The sequence below is a fragment of the Monodelphis domestica genome, chromosome 1 (assembly GCF_027887165.1).
Source record: "Monodelphis domestica isolate mMonDom1 chromosome 1, mMonDom1.pri, whole genome shotgun sequence".
Taxonomy (NCBI): Eukaryota; Metazoa; Chordata; class Mammalia; order Didelphimorphia; family Didelphidae; genus Monodelphis; species Monodelphis domestica.
Window position 1 is genome coordinate 103,794,849 of NC_077227.1, and position 27,230 is coordinate 103,822,078.

The 27,230-nt window shown below is 37.3% G+C and overlaps 1 long non-coding RNA gene across 1 annotated transcript in view; it reads left to right on the forward strand.

Moving 5' to 3' along the window:
- The first annotated feature begins 1,126 nt into the window (after nucleotides 1-1,126).
- LOC103103698 (uncharacterized) overlaps nucleotides 1,127-27,230 on the forward strand; it is a 31,776-nt gene continuing 5,672 nt past the window's right edge. The window contains exons 1-2 of the long non-coding RNA XR_008913283.1: nucleotides 1,127-1,204; nucleotides 19,235-19,306. This is a non-coding gene — a long non-coding RNA (uncharacterized LOC103103698). The remainder of the gene's footprint in view (nucleotides 1,205-19,234; nucleotides 19,307-27,230) is intronic.

Here is a 27,230-nt window from a genome sequence, read left to right on the forward strand (position 1 = left end):
ACTAGAACCTGATATGGTTCAACAACAGACTGGGAATGCAAGTATGCAGAAGTGACAGACATTCTAGAAGAAGAAAAACAAAACAACCGCCCCCCCAATAACATTGAAATAAAATTTACTCACTATGCAACCCCCCTTCTTCAAAAACTCCATTACTGATCTTGAAATTATGAGTAGAAACAACGCCAGGTCTTTCTGAAGAACATGACAGCAAAAAACTTAACATCACAATGCAGAAAATAACAGAAGAGAAAGACCCACAAATGTTGGGAAACTTGAGAAGTGACTACTCTATATTTGAATCAAGAATAAAACAAGAGAGGAAAACCATGCAAATTTTTAAATGTATTTTAGACACTTTTTAGCAGGTGGTAGAGATAAAGAAAAAACACACAATTCTTTCTTTTTCCTTCTTTTTTTCTCTGCCAAGGAAAATGATCTTTAGACTAAAAAAGATGGAACAAAAATGGTTGGGTACTGATACCCAAGACAAGTGAATAAATGGTAACGGAAGACTTAGATTATCCTCAACAAATCCAAAACTTCAGATCTTGATGATTAACATTGTAGTTGAGATTACACTTAGGTGAACTGGTTGGCCCAAAGAGTAGTCATTATGGGGTCTATGTTAACTTCTGTGGGTCTCTAATGGGACATCTCAGGGACTTGTCCTTGGTTTTGCTCTGTCTAACACATTTATTAATGACTTAAATGAAGGCATACTTGGCACAAGTGCAGTCATTCTTAGAGTGATAAATCTACTTACATTACATAGAGGCAAGACTTGATGGTTTTTAAAAAAAAAAGGCTTGGGAATAAGCCAGATCATTAATCAACTTGATCTTAAGTTCATCAGGCAACATAATCAACTTGTTTTTTAACCCATTTTTAGTAAAACATCACTATTATTACTTATAATTTAAAAAAATTTTAGAGGAAAAATACTTTTGTAATTTTTAATTATGGGAGATAGTCTTCATTAATTTGCTTATACATTCAGCAAACATTTATTAAGTATTTATTATATCATGGATTCTAACTTGGCATCCATGAATTTGTTTAAAAAAGTTTTCAATAATATTTTAGTAAAATTGATTTCCTTTGTTATCTTGTACATTTTTATTTTAGGCATTAAAAAAACATTCTGAGAAGGGGTGTATAGACATCATCAGACTGCTAATGGGTTTCAAGATACTCAAAAAGGGTAAGAACCCTTCTTTTATACTTATCACAGTGGTATACAAATGTTAATAAGGAATGATCTCTGGATGCATGGGGGTTCATGATCTAAGATTGGAGCTAAGATACATTTAGAAAGTGGAATGTATATAATAGGAACATAGAGACCAGGACAGATATTTTTTTTTGGAATTTTTAAATGTATATTTTATTTAGAAAATGTATTTAACATTTTCTAAAATTATAAGATCCAAGTTTTCTCCTTCCCTCCCTGCTCCAAGGAGATGGTAAACAATTTGAATTGGGTTAAATATATATTATCATGCAAAACTTACTTGTAAGAGAATATTCATATAAAATCAAAACACCAAATTAAAAACACAAATAAACTAAAGTGAAAAATAGTATTCTTTGACTTGCATTCCAACTCCTACAGTTTTTTTTCCCCTCTGGAGGTGGATAGTATTCTTTGTCATAACTCCCTCAGAATTGTCTTGGAGCTTTGTATTGCTGGCAGTAGCTAAGTCTTTCACAATTGTTCATTGTACATTATTGCTGTTACTGTTTATAGTGTTCTACTGGTTCTACTCATTTCACTTTGCATCAGTCTTTCCAGCTTTTCCTGAAATCATCCTGCTCATCATTTTTTATAGCACAATAGTATTCCATCATCAAGATATACCACGATTTTCTCAGCCATTCCCCAATTGATAGATATCTATCCCTTCAATTTTGACTTTGCCACCACAGAAAGAGCTGCTAGAAACACTTTTGTATAATTGGTCTGCCCTGACTTTTTTTGGGGATCTCTTTGGAATGCAGACCCAGCAGTGGTATTAGAGGATCAAAGGGTAAGCACAGTGCTATAGCCCCTTGGGCATAGTTACAAATTGCCCCAGAACAGGCATATTTTGAACCACTATATATACCCAAATAACAAGAATCATCCTGTTAATCAATATAGTAGTCCCTTGCTATATCAGGGTTCACATATTGTGACTTCACTATATCACAGATTTCTAAAAAAAAAATCTAATTCTGTTTCATGGAGTTTTTGCTATATCGCAGAATTTCGTGCCTGAATACTATACAGTACATAATGGGAAATGCAGTATACCGCTACTGCTTGTGCAAGTTTGCCAATTTGAGATTGTACATGGCACACTATTGGCTGATGAAAGGCAACCAACAATGGCACTGTGTTTTGTATTCTGGGCACTGTTTGACTTAGCAACTGTAGCATCAGTCTGTTTGCTCCCCCTCTACTTCATGGATTTTCACTCATTGAGGGGGTCTCTGGAATGTAACTTCCTTGATAGGTGAGGGATTACTGTATACTTTTTTTGCAGGCAACATGGAATAAGTAGCAAGAGCAATGGATTTAGTGTCAAGAAGACATGAGTTCAAATTCTATCTCAGGTACTTGCCGCAGATACCCTAAGAAACTCACTTAGTCTCTCTTTGCCTCAGTTTCCTCATTCGTAAAAAAAAGGAGAATCAAAGGCTCTAAATCCCTTCCAGCCTTTAATTTTTGATCCTATGATATTAAAATTTTCATGGTTTTCAACATTCCTTATTTCATTTTGGAAATCAATTATGAATAGCTGGGACCTTTCAGGGAATTTTTTGAACAATTACAGACCCAAAGATAGGGATCAATATTTATAAGCAGCTACATGGTAGATAGAGTGCTGGACCTGATGTCAGGAATATCTTAATTCAAATTCTCCCTCAGATACTTACTTGCTTTATGTATGGCCTTGGGGAAAATCACTTCTATCTGTTTCAGGATCCTCCTTTGGAAATTAGGGATAAGAGTAGAGAGCTTACCTCAACATGATTGTGGTGAGGATAATGTAATAATATTTGCAAAGCACACTGCAAACCATAAAAGTATGTAAATGCTCATTATCATCATCATCATCATCATCATCATCATCATCATCATTATAAATTATTCCACAGTGATAGTTTAGGGAGACATATAGCTAAGAATTAGTCTATATTCTCATTCCCTCCCTGTCCTCTCTCCTCTCCTCTCCTCTCCTCCCCTCCTTTCCCCTCTTGTCTTGTCTTGTCTTGTCTTGTCTTGTCTTGTCTTGTCTTGTCTTGTCTTGTCTTGTCTTGTCTTGTCTTCCTGCTCTCCTTATTGCTCCTCCTCTCTCTCAATAATAACTTTGCTTTTCCAAAATAGTTTCTAACCACACTGAGAAGTCTGAGGCTTTAAGCAAAACTACTTTGATCCAAGAACTAGCTTCAGCTTCATAATTGTTAATCCTGTGCTGCTTTGAAAGCAGGCAATTAGCGGATTCATGGCTTCGTATATATTTACTACAGGGCTCTAAGACATTAGAAATACAATTGGAATGAAAGCTATTATAATCTAATAGTTCTCTCTCAGGACAGCCCACAAAACCATTATGCTTTCGGGAACTAGAAGTAATTGCTTTAGGTGATAAGTAAATTTTTCTGCTTGCTGATAAAGATACCCAACACTTCCAATGTGCACAGACTCTATTGCAATAGATAATTGTAGATTAAAACAAGGACAAATAAATCTCCTGAGCAGCAGGATTCAGGTACAGGAATCTATTTTCACTTCCTTTCCAAATGCTAAGCACCCAACACCTTGCCAAGTGCCCTGAGGCACACAACCACTATAGTTAATGCATGACCCCCAAAGTCTTCTCTTCTCTCTATTATCCTTACCTACACCAGAGTAAAATGATTAGATTGAATAATAAGCCCTTACATCACTCCAGCAATGTGTTCCTAAGAGTCTTAGACAAAGAATTCATTTCTTTGGGTCTATTTTATGCAAAAAGTTCTTTTCTTTTCTTTTTTTTTTGTCTCGGATCAACATCCTTAATATTTGGGGGAGATTCAAACTAACCCCTATCCAAAAGAGGTAAAGGAAGCTTTCCATTTTTTCCTTTTCTCCCTTCTGTTCTTTGTTGCCAAAGGAAAATGAATGGTGTGTCTTGAGATCAGGTTGACTACCTCTTCCTCCTTGACCACAAGGGTTAATTAGATTACTATAGAAAGCAGGCAGGTTATAAGTGGCAAGAGACACATGGCTTTTTCCAGACCATGTTGACAAAAGACAAATTTGGTCCCCTTGCAACACTTTCAGATATTTTCTTAGAGTTACATCTCCAACACAAGAGATTCTTTCTGTTGTGCAAGATTAAATGTGTTGCTTCATTGTGAATAATTGGCATAAATTACCATATTATAATAAAAGTAGTTCCCTATCAGAATGCTAGGCTGCACACTAGGGTCACTTGTAACATGTAGTGATGTATTTTAAACACCTTTCTATGAGGGCCTCAGATTGAAATTCTATTATATTTTAGCTTTGTGATGAACATTCCTATAGATCCAAATAGATCCAAATAGAGAGTCTAACATAATATCTGATGTTATGGAAATAGCAGTGGATTGAGTGACTGAAGATATTGCTTTAGTCCTGGGTCTACTCATTAAGCTATACTCTGGATGTGAGTCACAACCTCTCTGAATATGTTTCCCCATCTCTAAAATTGGAGTATTTACAAATACTTGTACAAATGCAAATCTATTTCAGTTTACCACAAAAATCATAAGAACTTGAGCTGGAGAGGCCCCTAGTCCAGATCCCTCAATTTACAAATGGGAATGCAGGGCTCAGGGAGTCTGTGATTTGCACTGTTGTTGGAAAAGTTTTTTAAAAAGTTAAAAAAATATATTGAATGAATGAATATCAAGAACAAAAAGTAAAATAGTAGAAGCATTTTATGTGTGAAACTGAAAATATTTATAGTATATTTGCTTAAAAGATTTATGTATTGTCAACATGTTATTTTTAAATATGTCCTGTTTATGTTTCCTTTTATTTATTTTTATTTTTTAAAGGCTATTTTATTTTATTTTTAACATTATTTGGTCATTTCCAAGCATTATTCATTGGAGACAAAGATTGTTTTCTCTTCCCCCCCCACCCCCACATCCCATAGCCCACGCGCGATTCCACTGGGTATCACAAGTGTTCTTGATTCGAATCCATTTCCAAGTTGTTGGTATTTGCATTAGAGTGTTCATTTAGAGTCTCTCCTCAGTCATATCCCCTCCACCCCTGTAGTCTAGCAGTTGCTTTTCCTCGGTGTTTTTACTCCCACAGTTTGTCCTCTGCTTGTGGATAGTGTTTTTTCTTCTAGATCCCTGCAGATTGTTTAGGGACATTGCATTGACACTAATGGAGAAGTCCATTACCTTCGATTGTACCACAGTGTGTCAATCTCTGTGTACAATGTTTTCCTGGTTCTGCTCCTTTCGCTCTGCATCACTTCCTGGAGGTTGTTCCAGTCTCCATGGAATTCCTCCACTTTATTATTCCTTTTAGCACAACAGTATTCCATCACATATACCACAATTTGTTCAGGCATCCCCCAATTGAAGGGCATCCTTTCATTTTCCAATTTTTGGCCACCACAAAGAGTGCTGCTATTAATATTCTTGTACAAGTCTTTTCCTTATTATCTCTTTGGGGTACAGGCCCAGCAGTGCTATGGCTGGATGATAGGGCAGATAGTCTTTTATCGCCCTTTGGGCATAGTTCCAAATTGCCCTCCAGAATGGTTGGATCAGTTCACAACCCTGTCAGCAGTGGATTAGTGTCCCTACTTTGCCACATCCCCTCCAGCATTCATTACTTTTCTTTGCTATCATGTTAGCAAATCTGCTAGGTGTGAGGTGTTACGTCAGAGTTGTTTTAATTTGCATCTCTCTGATTATAAGAGATTGAGAACACTTTCTCATGTGTCTATTAATAGTTTTGATTTCTTTGGCTGAACACTGCCTATTCATGTCCCTTGCCCATTTATCAATTGGAGAATGGCTAGATTTTAAGTATAATTGATTTAGCTCTTTGTAAATTTGAGTAATTAAACCTTTGTCTGAGGTTTTTATGAGGATTGTTTCCCAATTTGTTGCTTTCCTTCTGATTTTGGTTACATTGGTTTTGTTTGTACAAAACCTTTTTAATTTGATGTAGTCCAAATTATTTATTTTGCATTTTGTGACTCTTTCTAAGTCTTGCTTGGTTTTAAAATCTTTCCCTTCCCAAAGGTCTGACATGTATACTATTCTGTGTTCTCCTAATTTACTTATAGTTTCCTTCTTTATGTTCAAGTCATTTACCCATTTTGAATTTATCTTGGTGTAGGATGTGAGGTGTTGATCTAAACCTAATCTTTCCCTCACTGTCTTCCAATTTTCCCAGTAGTTTTTATGAAATAGTGGATTTTTGTCCCAAAAGCTGGGATCTTTGGGTTTGTCATATACTGTCTTGCTGAAGTCACTTACCCCGAGTCTATCCTCCTTTCTGTCTCTTAGCCAGTACCAAATTGTTTTGATGACCGCTGCTTTATAATATAGTCTGAGATCTGGGACTGCAAGGCCCCCTTCCTTTGTATTTTTTTTTTCATTATTTCCCTGGATATCCTTGATCCTTTGTTCTTCCAAATGAACTTTGTTATGTTTTTTTCTAAATCAGTAAAAAATTTTTTTGGAAGTTCCATGGGTATGGAACTAAATAGATAGATAAGTTTGGGTAGGATGGTCATTTTTATTATATTGGCTCATCCTACCCATTAGCAGTTAATGTTTTTCCAATTGTTCAAGTCTAGTTTTAGTTGTGTGGAGAGTGTTTTGTAGTTGTGTTCATATAGTTCCTGTGTTTGTCTCAGGAGATAGATTCCTAAGTATTTTATTTTGTCTAAGGTGATTTTGAATGGGATTTCTCTTTCTAGTTCTTGCTGCTGAGCTGTGTTGGAAATATATAGAAATGCTGATGACTTATGTGGGTTTATTTTGTATCCTGCAACTTTGCTAAAGTTGTTGATTATTTCGATTAGCTTTTTGGTTGTCCTCAATCATGTTGTCCTCAAAGAGTGATAACTTGGTCTCCTCCTTGCCTATTTTAATGCCTTCAATTTCTTTTTCTTCTCTAATTGCTACTGCTAGTGTTTCTAGTACAGTGTTAAATAATAGAGGTGATAACGGGCATCCTTGTTTCACTCCTGATCTTATTGGGAATGCATCTAGTTTATCCCCATTACAGATGATATTAGTTGATGGTTTTAGATATATACTGTTTATTATTTTTAGGAACGACCCTTCTATTCCTATGCTTTATAGTGTTTTTAATAGGAATGGGTGTTGTATTTTATCAAAGACTTCTTCTGAGTCTATTGAAATAATCATGTGATTCTTGTTGGTTTGCTTGTTGATGTGGTCAATTATTTGGATGGTTTTCCTAATATTGGACCATCCTTGCATTCCTGGTATAAATCCTACTTGATCATAGTGAATGACCCTCCTGATCACTTGCTGGAGTCTTTTTGCTAGTATCCTATTTAAGATTTTTGCATCTATATTCATTAGGGAGATTGGTCTATAGTTTTCTTTCTCTGTTTTTGGCCTGCCTGGCTTTGGGATCAGAACCATGTTTGTGTCATAAAAGGAATTTGGTAGAACTCCCTCTTTGCTTATTATGTCAAATAGTTTGTATAGTATTGGAATCTCCTGTGAAACCACTCTGAGGGGTGAATCTCTGGTATTCCCTGTCAGCTTCCAGGGAGCCTGGCTGCCACCCTCCCCAACTACAGCGAGGGGCAACGCTTTGGCCTTAGGCAGTTTTTACAGACTCTCAAGACTCCTCACTATTCACAGTTTGCAGGGCCCCCGCAGTTTGTGCGCTCTCCAGTGCACAGGATTCTCTTGTGAAACCACCCTGAGAGGTCATTTCCTAGTTGTCTTTAGATCCCAAGGACCCTGGGGTGCCCCCCCTTACAGAGACGTTCCTCACTCAGTCACTGTCCTGGTGAGCGCTCTGAACCCCTACTTTGGTTCCATGAGGGAGGAGGGGGAAGGGCAGCTCAGTTCACATTTTTGTGCAAACTTTTCCTCCTTCTTATAGTGTGGCAATGTTCAAACCCCACGTACCTTCGTTTCTGTGGTGTACTGGAGATTCCCTTCGTTCTTCCAAAGATGATTTTTATGCTCTTTTGAGATAGTCTATTTTGTTCGGTGCCAGGGAGAGGAAGCGATTCTCGTCTAGATTGCAGCCATGTTTACCTGGAAGTCTATGTTTCCTTTTAAACTTTTCTCTTCTCTGAGTTAGGAAAAAAAATCAAACTTCAATTACCTTCCTTTCTTTTTTCTTGGTGGGGAGAGGGGTAAGACTATCCCACTTCTCCCTTTCTCCAAAAAATCTTTTTTTTTTTAAATATATTTTATTTGATCATTTCCAAGCATTATTCGTTAAAGACATAGATCATTTTCTTTTCCTCCCCCCCACCCCCCATAGCCGACGCGTAAGTCCACTGGGCATTAGATGTTTTCTTGATTTGAACCCATTGCTTTGTTGATAGTATTTGCATTAGAGTGTTCATTTAAAGTCTATCCTCTGTCATGTCCCCTCAACCTCTGTATTCAGGCAGTTGCTTTTTCTCGGTGTTTCCACTCCCATAGTTTATCCTTTGCTTATGAATGGTGTTTTTTTTCTCCTGGATCCCTGAAAGTTGTTCAGGGACATTACACCACCACTAATGGAGAAGTCCATTACGTTCGATTATACCACAGTGTATTAGTCTCTGTGTACAATGTTCTCCTGGTTCTGCTCCTCTCGCTCTGCATCACTTCCTGGAGGTTGTTCCAGTCTCCATGGAACTTCTCCACTTTATTATTCCTTTGAGCACAATAGTATTCCATCACCAACATATACCACAGTTTGTTCAGCCATTCCCCAATTGATGGGCATCCCCTCGTTTTCCAGTTTTGGGCCACCACAAAGAGCGCAGCTATGAATATTTTTGTACAAGTCTTTGTGTCCATTATCTCTTTGGGGTACAGACCCAGCAGTGCTATGGCTGGGTCAAAGGGTAGATATTCTTTTGTCGCCCTTTGGGCATAGTTCCAAATTGCCCTCCAGAATGGTTGGATCAATTCACAGCTCCACCAGCAATGAATTAATGTCCCTATTTTGCCACATCCCCTCCAGCATTCATTACTTTCCTTTGCTGTAATGTTAGCCAATCTGCTAGGTGTGAGGTGATACCTCAGAGTTGTTTTGATTTGCATCTCTCTGATTATAAGAGATGTAGAGCACTTCTTCATGTGCTTGTTAATAGTTTTGATTTCTTTATCTGAGAACTGCCTATCCATGTCCCTTGCCCATTTATCAATTGGAGAATGGCTTGATTTTTTGTACAATTGATTTAGCTCATTATAAATATGAGTAATTAAACCTTTGTCAGAGGTTTCTATGAAGATTTTTTCCCAATTTGTTGTTTCCCTTCTGATTTTAGTTATATTGGTTTTGTTTGTACAAAAGCTTTTTAGTTTGATGTAGTCAAAATTATTTATTTTACATTTTGTGATTCTTTCTATATCTTGCTTGGTTTTAAAGCCTTTCCCCTCCCAAAGGTCTGACATGTATACTATTCTGTGTTTACCCAATTTACTTATGGTTTCCTTCTTTATGTTTAAGTCACTCACCCATTTTGAATTTATCTTGGTGTAGGGTGTGAGGTGTTGATCTATTCCTAGTCTCTCCCACACTGTCTTCCAATTTTCCCAGCAGTTTTTATCGAATAGTGGATTTTTGTCCCAAAAGCTGGGATCTTTGGGTTTATCGTATACTGTCTTGCTGAGGTCGTTTTCCCCCAGTCTATTCCACTGATCTTCCTTTCTGTTTCTTAGCCAGTACCAAATTGTTTTGATGACTGCTGCTTTGTAATATAGTTTTAGGTCAGGGACTGCAAGGCCCCCATCATATGTGTTTTTTTTCATTAATTCCCTGGATATCCTTGATCTTTTGTTCTTCCAAATGAACTTTGTTATGGTTTTTTCTAAATCAGTGAAGAAGTATTTTGGTAGTTCAATGGGTATGGCACTAAATAGATAAATAAGTTTGGGTAGGATGGTCATTTTTATTATATTGGCTCGTCCTATCCATGAGCAGTTAATGTTTTTCCAATTGTTCAAGTCTAGTTTTAGTTGTGTGGCGAGTGTTTTGTAGTTGTGTTCATATAGTTCCTGTGTTTGTCTTGGGAGATAGATTCCTAGGTATTTTATTTTGTCTAAGGTGATTTTGAATGGGATTTCTCTTTCTAGTTCTTGCTGCTGAGCTGTGTTGGAGATATATAGAAAAGCTGATGATTTATGTGGGTTTATTTTGTATCCTGCAACTTTGCTAAAGTTGTTGATTATTTCAATTAGCTTTTTGGTTGAATCTCTAGGATTCTTTAAGTAGACCATCATGTCATCCGCAAAGAGTGATAACTTGGTCTCCTCCTTGCCTATTCTGATACCTTCAATTTCTTTATCTTCTCTAATTGCTACTGCTAGTGTTTCTAGTACAATGTCAAATAGTAGAGGTGATAATGGGCATCCTTGTTTCACTCCTGATCTTATTGGGAATGCATCTAGTTTATCCCCATTGCAGATGATATTAGCTGTTGGTTTTAGATATATACTGTTTATTATTTTTAGGAATGACCCTTCTATTCCTATGCTTTCTAGTGTTTTTAATAGGAATGGGTGTTGTATTTTATCAAAGGCTTTTTCTGCATCTATTGATATAATCATGTGGTTCTTGCTAGTTTGCTTGTTGATGTGGTCAATTATGTGGATGGTTTTCCTAATGTTGAACCAGCCCTGCATCCCTGGTATGAATCCTACTTGATCATGGTGAATGATCCTTCTGATCACTTGCTGGAGTTTTTTTGCTAGTATCCTATTTAAAATTTTTGCATCTATATTCATTAGGGAGATTGGTCTATAGTTTTCTTTCTCTGTTTTTGACCTGCCTGGTTTTGGAATCAGTACCATGTTTGTGTCGTAAAAGGAGTTTGGTAGAACTCCCTCTTTGCTTATTATGTCAAATAGTTTGTATAGTATTGGGGTCAACTGTTCTCTGAATGTTTGATAGAATTCACAGGTGAATCCATCAGGCCCTGGGGATTTTTTCTTAGGAAGTTCTTTGATGGCTTGATGGATTTCAATTTCTGATATGGGATTATTTAAGAATTCTATTTCCTCTTCTGTTAGTCTAGGCAGTTTGTATTTTTGTATATATTCATCCATTTCTCCTAAATTGGTGTATTTATTGCCATATAATTGGGCAAAGTAATTTCTAATGATTGCCTTAATTTCCTCCTCATTGGAGGTGCTGTCCCCCTTTTCATCTTTAATGCTGTGAATTTGCTTTTCTTCCTTCCTTTTTTTAATTAGATTGACCAGTACTTTGTCTATTTTGTTTGTTTTTTCAAAGTACCAGCTTCTTGTCTTATTTATTAAATCAATAGTTCTATCACTTTCGATTTTATTAATTTCTCCCTTAATTTTTAGGATTTCTAATTTGGTTTTCTGCTGGGGGTTTTTAATTTGATCGCTTTCGAGTTTTTTCAATTGCATTTCCAATTGATTGATCTCTGCTCTCCCTTGTTTGTTAATATGAGCTTTCAGGGATATGAATTTGCCTCTGATTACCGCTTTGGCTGCATCCCAAAAGGTTTGAAAGGATGTTTCGCCATTGTCATTTTCCTTGATGAAATTATTAATTGTTTCTATGATTTCTTCTTTAGCTAAACGGTTTTGGAGTATCATATTGTTTAATTTCCAATTGGTTTTAGATTTGGTTTTCCATGTACCATTACTAATCATTATTTTTATTGCCTTGTGATCTGAGAAGGCTGCATTCATTATTTCTGCTTTTTTGCATTTGTGTGCTATGTTTCTGTGACCTAATGTATGGTCAATTTTTGTGAATGTGCCATGTGGTGCTGAGAAGAAGGTGTATTCCTTTTTATCCCTATTTATTTTTCTCCATATGTCTATTAATTCTAATTTTTCTAAGATTTCATTCACTTCTTTTACCTCTTTCTTATTTATTTTTTGATTTGATTTATCTAAATTTGATAATGGTTGGTTTAAGTCTCCCACTAGTATGGTTTTATTGTCTATTTCTTCCTTCAATTCTCCTAGTTTCTCCATTAGAAATTTGGGTGCTATATTATTTGGTGCATACATGTTGATTAATGATATTTCCTCATTGTCTAGAGTCCCTTTTAACAAAATATAATTACCTTCCCTATCCCTTTTGATCAGGTCTATTTTTGCATTGGCTTTATCAGATATCATGATTACCACTCCTGCCTTCTTTCTATCAGTTGAGGCCCAGAAGGTCTTACTCCATCCTTTAATTCTGACCTTGTGGGTGTCAACCCGCCTCATGTGTGTTTCTTGAAGACAACATATGGTAGGGTTTTGGATTCTAATCCATTCTGCTATTCGTCTACGTTTTATGGGTGAGTTCATCCCATTCACGTTCAAAGTTATGATTGTCATTTGTGGACTCCCTGGCATTTTGATTGCCTTCCCTAATTCTAACCTTTTCTTCTTCGGCTCTACCTTTTAGTCCAGTGATTTACTTTGAATCAGTCCCCCTTGTCCCCTCCCTTGATGTTTCCCTTTTTAGTCCCTCCCTTTTTGTTCCCTCCCCCTCCCCCCTCTCTTTCCCTCCCTTTTTGTTCTCCCTCTCCCCCTCCCCCCCTTGGTTTTCCCTTCTCCTTACCCTTGTTGGGTAAGATAGAATTCAAGATCCCAATGGATCTGGATGTTTTTCCCTCTCAGAGTTGATTTCCCTGAGATTGAGGTTTAAGTAAACCCCCCCCCTCTCTTCCTCTCCTTCTTATAGGAGTTTTCTTCCCCTCCCCTTCCCCTGTGAATCTTTGTGTGAGAACCATTATTCTATTTGGTCTTTCTTTACCCCCTATTTATACATTACATTTTCCCCACATATTAGTATACATAGGTTGATATAAATGTAGTCCTTATAGAAGAGAGTTTGAGTAAAAGAAGATAACATTTTTCCCCTTTCCTTAATATTTACCTTTTCAGGTATTCCTTGCTCTTTGATTTTCGGTATCAAACTTTCCACAGAGCTCTGGTCTTTTCTTTGCAAAAAGTTGGAAGTCTTCTATTTTGTTGAATGCCCATACTTTCCCTTGGAAGTATATAGTCAGTTTTGCTGGGTAGCTGATTCTTGGTTGGAGACCCAGCTCTCTGGCCTTTCTGAAGATCATGTTCCATGCCTTACGATCATTCAGAGTAGAACTTGCAAGGTCTTGGGTGACCCTGATTGGCATTCCTTTATATCTAAATTGTCTTTTTCTGGCTTCCTGTAGGATTTTTTCTTTTGTTTGATAGCTTTGGAATTTGGCAATTACATTCCTGGGAGTTGTCTTTTGGGGGTTTAGTGTAGAAGGTGTTCTGTGAGCTCTGTCAGTGGATGTATTGCCCCCTTGTTCTAGAATCTCTGGGCAATTTTCTTTGATTATATCTTGTATCACCATGTCCAGTTTGGTGTTTATTTCTGGCTTATCTGGGAGTCCAATTATTCTTAAATTATCCCTTCTCCCCCTATTTTCCAGATCTATCACCTTGTCGGTGAGATATTTTATGTTCTCTTCTAATTTCTTGGTATTTTGGCTTTGCTTTATTGATTCTTGCTCTTTTACACGATCATTGTCTTCCAGCTGCCTGATTCTGGCCTTTAAAGCCTGGTTTTCTTTTACAGTTTGGTCAAACTGGTTTTGTAGATGCGTGAATTTCTTTTGCATTATTTCCAACTTTTCCTCCCAGAAGGCTTCCATCTTTTTGGTCATTTCTGATTCAAATTCTTCATAGGTTTGTGGAGAGTTTCCATTTCCTTTGGAAGGTTTTGGAGCATTTTCTTTTATATTATCTTCTGTCTGCTCTGTATTTTGTATTTTGGCTCCATAGAATGTGTCCAAAGTCGCCCCTTTCTTCTTATTTTTCTTGGTATTTTGGGGCTTCTGTGGTTCTGTGGAGTTTGCCATTTCTGAATGTGGAGGATTAGTTTTTCTTGTCTCTTTCTGGTGTTCAGGGGCTTTAGTCCTGGGCAGATAGTTCTATGAGCTTTCCCTGGGTTAAACTGAATATGCCTCACTGGAACTGGAATGGAAGGGTCGGACCACGAGGCCACACTCTCCCCCTGGCTCGATTTCCGGAAGTTGCCTTCAGAATCGCTGGCCGTGAGGCTGTTTCGTCGGCCTGCGGGGGGATGGGCTGCCGCTTCCCCAAGCTCCGAGAGCACAGACTTTCACTGAGACTTGGATAGCAGGATCCAGCCCGTGAGGCTGTCTTGCCCGCCCTGAGGGTTGCTGTTGTTTTGACCAGCTCTTTGCAGCGGAGGCCCCAGGCAGTAACTTTCACCCGGACTGGGACTTGGGTAGAAGACCCTGAGGGTTGTTGTTCCTCAGACCCTGCTCTCTGAGCCCGGCGCGGCTGCCGCTTCCGGGAGCCTTGGACTCTGCGCTCCTACCCCTGAGGTCCGAGGGATCTCGGGTTCTGGCTTTTAAGGGGAGCCGTACCTTTTGAACCGGGTCCAGGTCCAGGAGGAGGGTTCCCAGGGTCTGTGCTGTTGATCGTTTTGAATTTCGGCGCCTTAGGAGCTTCTAGTTTGAGATCGGTCGGGAAGGGTTTTCCGGAGATCTGAACTTCAGCTTTCTCTAAGCCGCCATCTTAACCGGAAGTCTCCAAAAAATCTTTTTAACAAAGAAGCAAATTTAAGAAAAACAAATCCATTTACTTGTCATGTCAAAAAATGTATCTTTTTCTGTAGGTTGTGCCTATAATCCTTCTTTCAGGAGGTCATTATGTTGTTCATTCATTCATTCAAAATAGTTTTCCTTTAATAATGTTGTTACTGTGATTCTTCTAGTTCAATTTGTTTTACACTGTATCAGCTTGTATGTCTTTCCAGGTTGCTCTGAAACCAATCTTTAGTTATTATTTACAATGCTTTATTGTATTCATTCATATACTTTGTTCAGATAATCCTTAATTTATTAATACTCCCTTTGTTTCCATTTGTTACAAGAAAATAATTGTTTAAATCTTTTTTACATATTCACTTCTTTTCCCCATTTTTTTAGGGCAGCAATGGTGAACCTTTTAGAAACCATGTACCATGCCCTACCCCTACTAGAGACCAAGTGCCACTCACTTACCCCTTCTTACCGCAAATAGGGGAAGGGAAAAGGTAGGCGAGGAGCCTGGGTGCTTCAGAGGAGGGAGTAAACACTTCCATTGGGCTGGTGGGCCTACAATCTGAGAAGCTTAGTGGAGAGGGGGAAAGAGCAACTCCACTTGAGTCCCTTTGCTTTTCTAGTAACTAACTGGTGGACAATGGTGCGTGTGCCCAAAAGAGAGGTCTCTGTGTGCCATCTCTGGCACCTGTGCCATAGGTTCACCACCACAGCTTTAGGGTATAGGTCTAGTTGCGATACTTCTTAGTCAAAAAGTAATACAATTTAGTGATTTTTTTGGTCATTATTCCAAATTGCATACCATTTCATAGTCCCATACTAGTGTCGTTCCATAGGTATTATTCTTTTTGTCATCTGAGCCAATCTGATGTGTGTAAGATACTTTTCTTTTTTAGTCATTACTAACTCAATTAATGATCTCATAACCTCCAATGAGTTTATTTATCATCTCTATGATTACGATCTCCAGACCTTCATATCCAGCCTTAGCTTCTCTCTTGAACTACTGTCTCAGATCATCAACTACCTTTCATACATATCAATCTGGATATCTTTGGGGATCTCAAACTCAATCTGTCCCCACTCTTTAGTACTACCCAGGGCCCCACAATTCTCTCACTGATCCAGTCTTTCAAACTCAATGTCATACTCAAATGCTCACTTTCATTTAGTCCACATAGCCAATCTGTTGCCATTTCTACTTTTATAGAGTCTCTTATGTACTTTTCTATGTCTATGTATCCCTTTCTCTCTACTCATACCAACACAGCTTAAAGCCCTCATCACCTGTTATCTGGAATACTGCAACAGCCTTTTAACTTGTCTCAGGCAGTTGGTGGCATAGTGGATATACAGTGATGTGTCTGAAGTAAGGGAAGCCCAAGTTCAAATTTGGCTTGAGAAATTTACTGGTTATGTGATCCTGTAAGAGTCATTTAACCACTGTCTGAGTTTCCTTAGCTACAAAATAGGAATAGTAATAGTACCTCTTTTGCAGGGGTATTGAGAGGATCAAATGATTTGTATTTTTTAAGATGCTTACCTAGCACAGAATCTGGCACTTAGCAATCTCTATTATTAAGTACCTAATAAATGTTTGTTGACTAACTGAAGTGAAGCTCTGGAGTTGTTTTAATTTACATTTCTCTAAATGCTTGTTTCCCCCTAATACAATCCATCTTTCACTCAACAGCTACAAGATGTTTTTTCTAAGCTTACTTCTGACAAAGTCACGCCATGATCAATGAGCTCTAGTGGGCAATCGTCTCTTTCATCAGGATCAAATATAAATGACTCTGTTAAGCACTTAAAGCTTTTTATGACACAGTTCTTTCTCTGCCTTTCCAAACTTATTTCATTTTTACTCTCCTCCATCCATGCACTCTAAGAGCCAGCAAAGGAGATTTACTTCAGATTCCTTGGACAGAATATACCATTTTTGTTCCTTTGCACTGGCTGCTCACCTTGCCTTGAATGCTCTGCCTATCTAACTTGCCCTCCTCTGTCTTCTGCTGTAGGCCTTCCTGCCTCCAATTTCCCCCCCCTCCCCAGCTACTAATAATTTCTCTCAAATTGCCTTCCATATATGCTATATATTTTATGTCTTTTTCAATTGAGTCTTCTATTAAAATGGATATTATTTGTTAGTTACAAGTTAGTTGGGGGTAGCTAGATGGTGGAGTGGATAAAGTGCTGGGCCAAGAGTAAAGAAGATTCCTATTTTTGAGTTCAAATTTGGTCTTGGACATTCATTTTCTAAAAAAATTTATATGTGTAACCCAAAGCAAGTCACTTAATCCTATTTGCCTCAGTTTCTTCATCTTTCAAATGAGCTGGAGAAGGAAATGACAAGCCATTTCAATATCTTTGCCAAGAGAATCCCAAATTGGGTCAGAAGAAGTTGGACACCACAGAAACAAATGAATATGAACAACAACAAAGTTAGTTAATTTATTAGTTGCAAGATAGTTATAGAGTTAAGTTAATTCATTACATGGTGTTACTTTCATTCCTCAAGGTTCTTGAAGGCTTCGATGATTTTTGTGTTCATTTGTAGACTTAGCACTTAGGCCAGTATCTGGTACATATTAAGTGGTTAATAAATGTTTGTTGACTGACTAAAGCAAACCTCTGGAATTGTTTTAATTTGCCTTTCTCTAATGATTAGTAATTAGAAATAATTTTTCTCATTTGGCTTTTTATAGCTTAGATTTCTTTGTTTGGCAACTTCTTGTTTATATTCTTTGACAAATTTCCTTTGAGGAATAGTTATCATTTAAAAATTTTTGAAATATTTCCTCATAAATTTTATGGCTTCAACAAGGATCTTAACCAAGATTCTGTGGCTCCAAATTCAACTTTATTTACCTTACACTATGGATGGCCAGCCAATTTTAACTGTATTGGTTTTTATCTGTACAACAAACTTTTTAACTTTATGTGCTCAAAATTATTAATTTTCCCTTCTATGATTCCCGTTTTTTCCTTCACTGGTAGAATAGTCTTCTTCTATAAAACTAAAAGATTGGGGGCAGCTAGGTGGCTCAGTGGATTGAGAGCCAGGTCCAGAGATGGGAGGTCCTGGGTTAAAATCTGGTCTCAGATACTTCCTAGCCATGTGACCCTGGGCTAGTCACTTAACCCCCATTGCCTAGCCCTTAACACTCTTCTGCTTTGGAACCAATATGCAGTATTGATTCCAAGATGGTAGGTAAGGGTTTTTGAAAAAAATAACCAACAACTAAAAGATGGTTTCTTTCTTGCTTATGATATTACCTTCTATATCTAGATCATGTGTCCATTTGGTATTTATTGTTTTATATGGTATGAGATGTTGGTCTAAAACTAATTTTGTCAAACTGTTTACGAATTTTTTTTTTAAATAAATACAATACTGTGTATTGGCTCCAAGGCAGAAGAGTGGTAAGGGCTAGGCAATGGGGGTCAAGTGACTTGCCCAGGGTCACACAGCTAGGAAGTGGCTGAGGCCGGATTTGAACCTAGGACCTCTCGTCTCTAGGCCTGGTTCTCAATCCACTGAGCTACCCAGCTGCCCCCTGTTTACTAATTTTCCTAGTGATTTTTGTTGAATAATGAGTTCTAACTGAAGCAGGTCTGGTCTTTATTGAATACTCTTATTTGGTTCCTTTGCTTCTGAATGCTGTTTGCCCAATTTATTCTGCTTACCTACCTTTCTATTTATTTAAAACCCTTACCTTCTGTCTTGGAATCAATACTGTAAGAGGCAGAACCAGGATTGGAAATTAGATTCCCTGCCTCCAAATTAAACCCTATTTACTCTGCTCAGTGGATAACCAATCTATTAATCAACAAATATGTTTTAAGCGTGTCTAATAGGCACTGAGATATAAGGCTTTCTGGAGTTTACATTCTACTAGGTTTAATAAAATAAAATTTTATTCTATGGATTTAATAAGCATTCTTTCAATTCTAACATGCTAACATATGAAATATGGAAGAACCAAGACACTGGGTTTATGTTTATTAAATTGGCAACATTAATAGATGAAGAATATTGATTTCAATTTTTAAGAAAAAATTTTAAAAGTTGTCTAATCCTTACTGCCCACCTCCCACCCCCATGCAAATCTCTCTAAGCAATGACTACATTTGAAGATGGGTTCGTTCCTGGACTCCAAGAAATTTTCAGTATAATTTCAACTTTCTGTCATTTTTCTCTTGACACACAGAATTTCTAATTACCAAGTACTATTCAGCTGATGAGTACAGCTGCTCTTTTTAGAGATGGAGAGGGCTTTTATTAACTTTTTAAAAATATATAATTTTGCTAAAATTCCTATAGTGTTCAGCCTATTCCACTGGCCTCTTGTTCTGTAAGCCTCACCCAGCACTGAAGCAAGACCTGGGAAAATCTAGTCCTGAGACTGATGGTTAATTGTGCTAATCCTATTTTTCAGATACGGAGCCAAGGGAACTTCTTTTGCTGAGGCTGTAATTCGCCATGAGGGAGAGACTATCCAAGTAAACATGTATGTTGTCCTAAAATAATTGACTTTTATTACTAATCCCAGTATTACCAAAGATTGAGTAGCTGCTTTGTGGTGAACTGGGGAAATATGAAAATGGTACTTGACATTCAAGCCCCTCGCCCCCAGCCAAATAAAGTAGATTGAAAATGTGGGCTTGGGGTGAAACAAGACATAGTTTGTGTCAGTCAACAAGAGTGGCTAGGCTAAAGAAATATCTAGATGGAATAATACTGTAGCCTTGGAATTTGGGGAGAGGTTACTCATAATATCCTGATACTCATTTGAGAGAAGCTCTTTAGTTTTAATCAAAAAGATGCTACTAGCAAAAATATATTCCACCCACATATGTGTTATCTGGGAAATGAAACTACAGCAAACTGCTCCCCAACTGGAGAGAAATTAGGCTTCTCTTTCCTGCTTGACCCACTCTAGTGACCCCTGCAATAGCAAGAGTATGAGAACAAAGGATTCCAAGAGCAACCAAGTATGCTGTGTGGTTGGGAGTGCCTAGCTCAGTACTTTAGTAGGTGCTTAATGAATGAGTAATGAATTGAATTGAAATGGCAGAAGTGAGACGAGATGATGCTCTTCTATTGCTGTGGCTTGGAAAATGTACAATCTTGTGGCCTTTATAGTTCAGCAATTTATATTCATTTGTTAAATATAGCATAGTGTATAGATGGCACCATGGATAGAGCATGGGCCTTGGAATCAGGAAAGCTCATCTTCATGAGTTCAAATCTTGCTTCAGATACATATCAGCTGTCTGACCCTGGACAAGTCACTTAATCATGTATGTCTAAATTTGTCATCTGAAAAATGACCTAGAGAAGGAAAATTACCAAGAAAGTTCCAAATGTGGTCATGAATACTCAGACATGACTGAATAAAAGTGTATAGAGAGTTAGTCTTTGAGCGAGGAAGAAGATAGGTTTAAATTTTTCCAATGTCAAATACTGGCTCTGACAGTAGACAAACACTTGAACCTCTCAGTAATCTAGGCTAGAGGTAATAATGCCCAGCCTGCCCTTTGGGAAATATTTAACAGCATAAACAAAAGCACAATAAAACTTATGTAACATTATTTTAAAAAACTAAATCAATAGACACCCACAGGAATACTTAAGTACAGATTACTGGCCCTCATTTCCATTTGAGTTTGATACCCCTGACATAGGTAACTCCTTCAAAGACTATAAATTATAGAGAATTTACAAACTTGAGGTGAGAGCCAATTATAGGATTTCCTCTCACAGGTCCAGTTCCTATGCTGGTCAGGAGGATAAGAATAGTTCCTTTCCCCAATGAAAAAACTGTCTAGGAGAGGGGTAAGATATATTTATAAGTAAACCAAACGCAAAATGGAATGTGATAGTAAGAAAAGTAAAAACAGTGAGCTCTGAGTGTTCTTAAAAGGGAAATCCTCATAAGATAATATTACCTGTATTTGGAGTTACTATAGAAGGCAGTGAGAAAAGGAATCAAGGAAGGCTTTATCTGGCATTTGATACCTGTCTGACCTCGGGCAAATCATTTCCTTTCATAGGGTCACCATTTCCTCATATATAAAATGAAGGGGTTGGACTAAATGACTTCTGAAATCTCTCTTAGCTCTAAATGTATGATTCTAGGAGTCCAGGGAGCTGGGCCTTGAAGAACAGGTAAAATTAAAATGGTTAGAGATGAGAAGGAGAGAAGGTTGGAATTCCAGGAAGGAAGAATCATGATAATAAAGGTGCCAAAAGTGTGAAAGCATATAATAATATTCAGGGGGTGGCAAGTAGTCCAGTTATTCTAATGTTTAAAAAGTCAATAAATCATTTGCAATACTATTAGTGTAGATCAAAATCATAGTTGAAAAATCAGCTTTGACCTTATTCTGAATGAAACTGACACCTTCAATGTTTAACTGAAAAAGTTAAGTGGGGTTCATCAGAGCTCAGCTCTAGAAGACAAAATGGAAACTAAATCATCTGGTTCCAGAGTTAACACTGAGAATATTTTTGTTACCTTCATTCCCTTTGTTGCATTTATTAAGTTTCATCCAGCTGTCATTTTAGGGGAAACTTTGACTAAAATGCTCTCAAAGTTAAGAACAGAAAAATCTGTTCCTACATCATCTTTAAATCTTTTCCCACTTTTCTTTTTTAATTGAGAGACTGAATAAGATTGCCTGTCCATTTCCTCCTCTCCCTCTCTCCTGTTCCTTGCCCCTTTCATTCCTGTTAAATGGAACCACAAATTGGGAGGTAAGAAATAATTCAGTGGATGGTATCTTTTTAATATGCATTCAGTAGTTTCCTTCATGTAAATAACGAATCCCTTTCCCCCGCCATCCAGTAATTTGCCTTTGAAAAATTTTAACCTCAATAGACAGTGGAAAAATATAGGGTCACCTTTCCAACTTTATGCTGGGTGGGTCTCAAGTGGGACCCACTTAAATGGCCCCTGTTGAGATTTTGCAGTGTGTGTATATATATATATATATATATATATATATATATATATATACACACACATATACACATGAACATGATTTCAATCTCTTCTGGGTTTTGGCACCATTCACAGCCCTCTAATCTGGCATGCTTGTAAAAGAGTTCATGAATTCCCAGTTTTCAGAAATCCAATGAACATTGCCATTAGGAAAAAAAAAACTGTATTCAAAGCTGGTAATGTGTTCATGAATCAAAGACTCAAACACTTGAAAGGGACCTCAGAGGTCATCTAATCCAACTTCTCACCCCATGCAAGAATTCCCTTTACAATATCCAGACCAGCTCTAATACCTCCAATGACAAAAGAACTCATTTTCTAATGAGGCACACCATTTCATTATTAAATAGCTCTAGTGCTTAGAAAGTTCTGCCTTAATGTGCTTAGATAATATGCACATTTTATCATAGAACTTTGTGCATATGTGTGTGTGTGCACATGCCAGTGTGCCTTAACCCAAAGGAGTAATTCTAATAGTGGCAATTTCAAGTGTAATACCCTGAGATTTTTGGTTTTATTTTGCCCTTGATTTTATTTTCTCCATTTGGAATCTTTTTGGCACCTTCATTTTATAGTCTAAATGGTTGCTCGTAGTGGCCAACAATGACCCCCTTTGTCTATATATCAGTATTCCTAGTGCCCATATGGTTAAATAGTCCAAATTAAAAAAACTCTGGCAAGTTCAAGAGCTAGGAAGATCTCAGGGATTATCTAAAGTTCTTCCCTCAGCTTTGTAGTTGAGGAAACTGGGAGAAGTTAAGTAATTTGTTTAATATTACACACAGAACAAGTATTAAGAGACATAACTTGAGTCCATCTTCTTAAACTTCCACGTTAGTTTTCTTTCCCACTAATCTATATGCTCATTTTCCCTTTCTAGACCTCAATTTCCTCATGTGTAAAAACTATGGGTTTGCATATGGGGATCTCTAGTCGTCCCATAAAGGTCTAAAATTTTGTGATTCTGTCATTTCTAAATACAATAACCAAGACTTCATGTGATTATCATGGTAGCTTACAATTGCAGAGTACTTTAAAATTTGCAGAGCACTTTTTGCATATTTGATCACAACAACATTGGGAGGGAGATGCCATTGTTATTCGCATTTTGCAGATGAGGAAACTACAGCAGATAAAGATAAAGTGACTTGTCTATAGTCTCTCAGATAAATATCTGAGGAAAGACTTGAAGTTTTCCCGATTCTATCCACTTACCACTTATTTGCTATATAAATTAACTGCATACAGGATCTCCTTGCCTCAACTTACTGACAAAAAGCAAAAACTAAAAAAAAAAAGAATAAAAAGGAAATATCTAAAATATAAAGTGCTTTCCCCAAAAGTATACATCTACTCAAAGCAAATATATTTTTCTTTCCTTGACTAATCCTCACCACACTAATAATAGCTGGTATTTGTGACACTTTAAGGTTTGCAGAGAGCTTGAAAAATATTCTCATTTTATCCTCACACCAATGTTAGGAAGTAGGTGTTACTACTATTATCCCTACTTTCCAAAAGAGGAAATATGTATGTAGATAGAGATTAAATCACTTGCCTTGGATCATAGAGCAAGTGTCAGAGGTCAGGATTTGAACTTGGGTCTTTTTTCCTGTGTGATCTACTTGCCTTGTTTATTAGTCTACATTACCTTGAGTCTGAAGCCCATTTTTCAAATTTGGTACTATATTGGGGAAGTAGGAAACAAATTACAGTAGAAGGTAGGTCCAGCGATGCTTTCTCCTTTATTTTAAAGAAGTACAAATTCATATATGCACTTATTGAAGGCTGAGGATAATATTGGTCTCTCAACAAATTTCAACATGGAGATTATGGAGTATATGGAATTGAGACCTCTTAGAGAATTTGTGCCTCTACTCTTAGGGTTGCCTCAAACACAGTATTAGTTGGGAAATTGAAGGTAATAACAAGAGACATAGTTATATAATACTTTTTGTTTGCAAAGAAATTTCTCCACAGCAAATCAATTTTTTTTTCAAATAGAAAAAAACCAACAACTTTATTTTTGTATAGTCAAAAGTCCAAAGCTTCTGGACCTGCTTCTCACCCAGTGTATTCTGCTCCTCTCCATCCCCACATCCCAGGCCTTTATCTCCACCCTGTAGCACTTTGGTTCTAGGGGTGGGTAAAGCCTAGGTGGAGGATGACCTTAGCCTTGAAGCTTGCACCTGGTGAGTTGGGTCACTGGTCTACCCTCCCCAGATTCCCAGCACCATTGAATCCCCAAAGCCTTCATATCAGCCTTGCGCCCTTTCCCCAAATTAAACAATAAAGGAGAAGGAGGGGCTTGAGATAGAAGCATGTCTGGGGATGGGGAGATGGCTGTGGTCACCCCCTTCTGGCTCAGCCACCAATAAAAGCTTGGATCCATGTGTCCCTCCTATCACCCTTTAATCACTAGTGTGCTGTAGGAGGTAGGTAGCACAAGTATGGGAACACAAGATTTTCCTGAGTTTATAAAGAAAAGATTTCAATAGATTAAACAATTTCCAGCAGTCATACAGTGAATAATTTGACAAAATCTTGACTAAAACCCATGTCTTTAAGGATACAGGTATAGGGTACCAACTGGTCTTATTTTTAAATTAAAGGGACAGGGGCCCAGGAGGTGACTGACTATATTTCTGGAATTACCTTTAGGCCCTTGAAGTGGGGTTTGACCCTTGCAGTGATTTTCTAAAAATTTTTTTGCATACAAAATCTCACAGATAAACTCCCCATTGATCATCTAGGTGAGGTCAATTAACCAGCCAGTATGAATCAGTGTTTAGAAATAGGTTTTACCAAGTTAGTATAGTAAGGAAAAATTGATAGAAAAGCCTGAGAATACATTTTCCTGTGAGTATATAGGTGAAAGCCCAAGGAAAGTGGGCTCCAGTTTGGAAAGCACATAGAACAAAGATATAACTGCTAACTCCTGGTTGGATGGAGGTCTTCTCCCTGAATGGAGTCCTCATGAGTTTCTCTGAGGTTCTTGTTGCTCTCTCCTAAGCCCTCAGGGTGGGGACCTTTGTAGGCTTAGAGTCGTACTTTTCTCAGTGTGTTTAGCTTGTCTTAGTTTCTGGATGCATTATTGTTCTGGCTCATTTTCTCTTATAACTATGAGGTAGGGAGAGGGAATTTGTGTGACACTTCCTCTGAGCTCACTCTCCCTCCTCAAACCTTTCACTCTCTTGTTCATATGCAAAGGATTCTGCCTTTTCAAAATATTCTCCAAGCCCTCCTCCCCCCTGTTCCCTTTCCTCTGACTCCTTGTTGCCCTCCCTTTCCCCAAGCAGTTGCTATTATCCTTTTCTTAGACAACTAGGCTAACTACTTTGCCCAATTCCTTCAACAAATCTTGATATAATTTTTATCATCTGGTTTTATCTAATGACTCCAAGGACTTTATTCCTAATTTTATGCTGCTATTTCATGTATTGATTCAATGGGAATTATTCACAGTCTATTTTGTGTATTTGATTTACTAACTCTAGAACACCATCAAAGAGACCTCATCTGATAAAGAAAGGCATTAGGGCTTAGAACATTCTCATTTTATGTAAGGTACCCTTCATTTAACAGAGGAATCAAGTTTGTGAGACATTTTTCTGTGTGAAACTCTTATAACGGAGATTCTCAGAATCCAAGGGGACTAGGCATACTATGGGGGTATTTTACTCTTTTGACTCAGAGACATATAAAAAAACCATATAGGTTGCATGCCCTATACCAGTTTTCCACCTATAAGCATACTTTAATATTTCAAGGGATTTGGAATGTTCCTGATTTGGATATTTACTCCATTGGCAGAGTTATAACACATGTAGACTTTTTCATCTCTGAGATTCTTGTTTGTATTCTTCCATAAATACTCTTTTGAGTATCCACCCAGATGGGAGAAGCGTTTTTCTTGGTCTTTTACATTTCAGGAATGCAAGAATTCATTTAGGCTGTCTATATCTTTTACTTTCTCTATTTCATCAGACCTGATCACATCCTTTTTTGTATACATTTCTTCAGTGATATCCCTTGTCATTTTTTAACTGCAGGCTATCTTGATTATACACTGAGTTTATCTGTATCTACCACATGCCTCTTCATTACCTGTTGGGTTATGTGAAATTTTAATTTCTTGTAGATTGTGATATTCCAATATTTGTAACCTTAGAGCAATACCTGAACATGTAGATGAAAAGATGGATCATTGTACCAGGCAGAGGCTTTAGAAAAATTAAAACAGCACAATTTCCTAAATGTAATGTACCTTCACTTTTTTCTCCTATTCAGTTCTGAGTCCAACTCATTTCTATCAGGAATGCCTTTCTTAAATATATGAATTTATAAGGAACTTGATGGACTGGCCATCAACTTACATATCCTGATTTGGATGAAAGACATTTTCTCATTCATTTAGCTTTTCCTGTATGAGATATTAGACTGATTCATTTTCAATAATGATGAATCTCTTTGAAGTAGACCTGTAATATTCTGAGCTTTGATTTATTCAATACAGCTCCTATAAACAAGAACTCTTAGAAGACCTCAACAGCCATAGGAAATCTCTCTTCCTTTTTTCCCTTGGAAACAGTCAGTCTTGATAATTGTGGCAAAGACTATTGAAGAGTATGTCTCCCTGCTCTAGGTATCATTGACAAGTATGGACCACTGAACAAAGGTTCTCTGTGGTTGACTTTGTTAGGGAAACCACATTAGGATCATATAAGTCTCCGACTTTTCAGATATAGGGGTACAGATACATTGCACAGTGTATAGACCACTGGACTTCAAATCAGGAAGACTCATTTTAATGAGTTCAAATTCAGCCTTAGACACTTACTAGCTCTGTGACCCTGGACAAAGTCACTTAGCCCTGTTTGCCACAGTTCTTCATATCTATAATGAGCTGGAGGAGAAAATGGCAAACTACTCCATTACCTTTGCCAAGAAAACCCCAGTAGGGTCATGAAGAGTCAGACATGACTAAATGACTCAATACCAAATCTCTCAATCAATCTTGTGATTATACAGATTATTCATCTGTGGAAACCTGTTTTTTCTTGATATTTTAATTTAATTTCATCATTTTCATCCTCATTTCATTTCATGCCCTCAATGTGTATATAGATATTCTCCTAAAGCTTTCATAATTATGGAAAAAATGGACATATAGGTATGTAGTTATTGATTTTCTCTTGATTGACCTTTTTACATATTAATATCATCTTTGATTTAAAAAGAAAAACATTCTTTTGGTATCTTACCAATCTGATATGTATTTTTAAACAACCTTTCAATGTTTCCAAGTTTTTGTTGCATGAATTTCCTTGGCTTTATATCTTTCAAGGTGCCATTTCTTCTTATTCATAGAGCATTTTGGGGACTGGGGCATTAGAGTCCTCTGTCACTGATGATGGAAATAGATCAT